Source organism: Orycteropus afer, unplaced genomic scaffold (assembly GCF_000298275.1).
Source record: "Orycteropus afer afer isolate SDZICR_OR568_19922 unplaced genomic scaffold, OryAfe1.0 scaffold00387, whole genome shotgun sequence".
NCBI classification, from domain to species: Eukaryota; Metazoa; Chordata; class Mammalia; order Tubulidentata; family Orycteropodidae; genus Orycteropus; species Orycteropus afer.
Genome location: NW_006921974.1, coordinates 2,644,044 through 2,648,724, shown reverse-complemented (window position 1 = coordinate 2,648,724; position 4,681 = coordinate 2,644,044).

Genomic DNA, 4,681 nt, shown 5'->3' with positions numbered 1-4,681 from the left:
GAGGAGTGGCTGGTGAATTTGAACCGCCAGCCTTCTGGTTAGCAGTCAAGTGCTGTAGCCACTATGCTACCAGAGCTCCCTTTGAGTTGTATAGTGCTTTACAATTTTTTAAAGCATTTTCACATACACAATTTTATTTAGTACACATGCAACCCAAGGTAGCAAGTGTTATATCTTTCTCATAGAGACCTTAAAACTGGGTTCCGACTTTCAACCTACTTTTCAGCTTGCCCTCTCTCCACACCCCACATGCAACAGCCACACCTTAGAAAAGATGGATCTACACTTTCCCTCTCTTCCTGCCACCAGGGCCTCCAGCTCCACTCTCTCACTCCCTTCTAATTAATGTAACTAGGCATTGTGTTCCATAATTACAGGGTTTGTCAGTGAAATCAATAGTTGCCTCCCTTGTGACAATGACATTTTAGCTCCATCAATCTCCCCAGAGCCCGGCAGCTTCTCTGAGCCAACAAATCTCCCAAGATTATTAACATGTCCCTTTGCTCTCACTCATTTTCATGCATGCAAGTAAATGAGCAGATTCTCAGTTCACATGATTATGTACACCCTACCTATGTTTGGGTCGAGAAAATGACAATCAAGTGTATACTTTTAATGGCTTTATCAAGGTATAATTTGCATGCCTCAAAATTCACTATTGTAAGTGTACAGTTCTATGATTTTTGGTAAATATATACAGTTATGCTACCTCAAATGTGTATTTTTGCCTGAGGATTTTGAAACTCTAACTGAAAACATCCTAGATCATAATACGCTTCTGATATGACTCAGTGTCTCTATTCTGACCTCAACCCCCAAGTCTAGTTCCTACCCCGCTTCTTCATAGAAGATTTCTAATTCGATTATTTTCTTAGGATCATAGCATGTCAGAGTTGAAAGGGCCCCTAGAAATTAACTAGACATGAGGAAACTGAGATCCAGATAGGCCTCAGGATTTGCCCAAAGTCATGTAATAGGTTAAGGAAGAGTCAGGACTAAAGCCCAGGACTCTTGTTCTAAGCTCAGTATGTCTCCCTTCCTCAAGCATTGCTAAATGCCCTGGAGATCAAGAAATCAACTATCATCAACCAATTTTCCCTGCTTAATCTGAAGATTTGGTGAGGGAGCAAGGGCTTGGGTTCAGGATTGGTCTAGAAAACAGGTAGGAATACATAAGCTCTTTTCCTTCATGTTGCTTCTGGGTAAATTTCTTTCTTAGTATTTAGCACAAGTAACCAAGAAGAGAGGTTCTTTTCTGTTGAGAGAAGGGCCTTGTGGTTACTAGTCGATAGTTTCTATCATTATTACAAGTGTTCTTATTATTTATTCTATTTTCCCAGCATATGTTAGCAAGACGTGAAGGTGGTATGAAAGAGGAGTAGATGAAACCACACAGGCACTGCTTCCTGCTTTTGCCAAAAATTGCACTAAAATTAGTTCCTAATCCCCATGGATTTGAGACAGGGAAAAGCAATTTAGCTTCTCATCTTGTTTTTCTAGCAATCAGCCTGTAACAATTAAACAACTGGTGATAAAGAGAGAAGTGTCCTTTATATTTTTGTTGTGAAGAGAACTGAAAATGTTTTCTGTCACTAACTACGATAGCACTTGGCGTCACCATAATACAGAGACCAGGCCAACAAGAATATTGAGGTGCTGAAGATGGCATTCTGAATTAACGAGAAAACTCCAAAATGTTCAGGTCAACATGGAATTACTGTCAATTAGTTTCATTAAAAATCATTTTATTAAAAACCACACTTCCCCGTTAAAAAATCATTTTTTTTCCACCTCAGTTATTCCTCTTCTAAGAATGTGCTCTAAGGAAAAGCAGAGATTTATGTACAAACGTATTCTTTTTTTTTTTATGGGTGAAACCTTGAAAATAATTAGAAGCAATGGGATGATTAAATAAAATATGATAAGTCCATAATAAAGAATTTTATGCAGTCATTAAAATATCCTTTACAATTTTTTTTTTCATTTTGATAGGTTTATTGAGATATAATCCACATGCTGTAAAGTTCACTCATTTAGAATGTAAAATTCAATGGTTTCTAGTATATATACAGAGTTGTGGAACTGTCACAATAATCTAATTTTAGAATATCATCACAAAAAGAAACCTTGTACCCATTAGCAGTCAATCTTCAGCTCCGTCAACTTCTCTCCTCAGCCCTAAGTAATCATGAATCTACTTTTTTCCCTATAGAATTGCCTTTTCTGAATATTTCATATAAATGGAATCATAAATAATTTTAATGGCATGGGAAAATGCTCATACTAATATGTAACATGAAATGTGTATATTGTGCAATCCAATGTGTGTTTGTGTGTGTCTGTGTGTGTAAAAAAAGACCAGACAAAATGACAGAGGTAGAACTGAATAGAGTATCCAATACATATTCAAACATACAGGAATTTGAAATTATAAATATTACATTCAAGGCACTAAGAAAATGTAGTGTATTTATTAAATGGTACTGATGTTATTGACTAGAAGAAAACTAAATTTTTTAAAAATTTTATTGTTATTTGGGTGAAAGTTTACAGATCAAATTCACTTTCCATACAGCAGCTTACATACACTTTGTCTCATGACATTGACTGCAATCTCCCACAATGCAACAGCTCTCCTCCCACTTCCTCCCCATAGCCACCTCTTCCCTGTGTCCTTCCCTCCCATGCACTCCTGCCCCCTGAGCTGTCTCCTGTGCATACATAGCCCTTCTATTCTCCCATGATTGATCTCTCCAAGGAGTGTATCTACCTAATGTAAATGATCAGCTCATATGCCTGTCTTTTGTTTGGCTGGAAGCCACAGAAGTGAGTTCAATTCCAGACCTGAAGGGCAACAAGGGGCCATAGTACCAGAGGTTCCATCAGGCTCTATCAGACCAGCAAACCTGCTCCTTTTTAGAAAACTAAATTTTTGCATCCTACTTCACACCATACCCAAAGCTAAATTCCAGATAAATTAAAGTTATAATTGTAAAATACAAAAAAAAAAGAAGGCAAAATTGAAAAGACTTTTTGGACATATTGGACTGAGGAGAGATCTTCTTTAAGCTAATCAGAAAACCTAGAAGGCATAAAGGAAAATATTCACAAATTTGACTAAACAAAAATTGTAAATGTCTATATGGCAAAAGATCGAATGCCAGATAATAAACTGATGGAAAGATGTACAATGCATGGATCAAAGGGTTAATTCACCTAACATAAAACAGCTATAAACTGGCAAGAAAAACACAAATACCCAAAAGAAGATTGGACAAAGGAAAGGCAATGCATAAAGGAAGACATGCAAATGAATACCATACATATAAAAAGACATTCAACTTTACAAATGATAACAAACAAACAAACAAAAGCCCTCACTGCCATCGAGTCAGTTCTGACTCATAGCGACCTCCTGTGGCTTTCTGAGGCAGTAAATATTTCCAGAAGTAGATTACCCAACCTTCCTTGCTGGTGGGTTTGAACCACCAGCCTTCTGGTTAGCAGTCAAATGCCTTAGGCACTATGCCACCAGAGCTCCTTTACAGATGATAAAGGAAATGGAAATCAACACAGTGATATATCATTTTCCCTCATCAGACTGGCAAAACTGAAAAAGATTGGTAACATCTAGTACTGACAAGCATGTGAGGAAACAGGCATTCTCATGCATAGTTGGAAGGGGTGTGAATTGCTACAACCTTTTAGAAAATAGCCAGGCACTATTTATTAGCTTTTTTTAAAAAGGACATAATATTGGGACCAGCAACCCCACTTTGGGAATTTATGTTATAGAAATGAAAGGACCAGTGTATAAGGATATATATACAAAAATTTTTTTTTTTCAGACATAGCCATGGAATATTAAACGGAAAAAGGCAAGTTGCAGAGAAGTATACATAGTACGATCCCATCCTTGGGCCAGGCACTTACATTAGTATAGGTAATCTATGCCTGCTCTTAGTCCTCCCAGTAACCCTATTCCCACTCTCCAGAGGGGAAGCTGGGACTCAGAGAAATGAAGTAACTTGCTTTAAGGTCTTAGACACAGCTACCAAGTGAAAGGGCCAGCATTCACATCCAGGTCCATCTGGCCCCCAGACCAAGATATCTGTCAAGAGGGATAGCTTTCTGGTTAGAATCCCTGAAACATCCTCAGTGAAATTTGACACCTCATTTACAGCCCCCCCAACCCTAACCCACCAGCCACTCTTCAGAAGGAAGATTGGGCAATCTACTTCCGTAGAGATAACCACTTCAGAAACCCAAGGAGGGGTCGCTATGACACTAACTGACTCAATGGTAGAGAGTCTGTTTTTTGTTTTGTTTTTTTTTTTAATTTTTTAAATTATGATTTGGGTGAAAGTTTACAGTGCAAATTCTTCTTCCATACAGCAGTTCATACACATTTCATTGCATGACATTGACTGCAATTCCCCACAGTGTAACAGCTCTCTTCCCACTTCCTCCCTGTAGTTACCTCTTCCCCATGTCCTTCCCTCCCATGCATTCCTGCCCTCTTCAGCTGTCTCCCTGTGCAAACACTGCCCTTCTGTTCTACCATGATTGATCACTCCAAGCAGTGTATCTACCTCATGTAAATGTTCACCCCATATGCCTGTCTATTGTTTTCCTGGACGCCACAGGAGTAAGTTCTATTCCAGACCTGAAGGGTAATTTG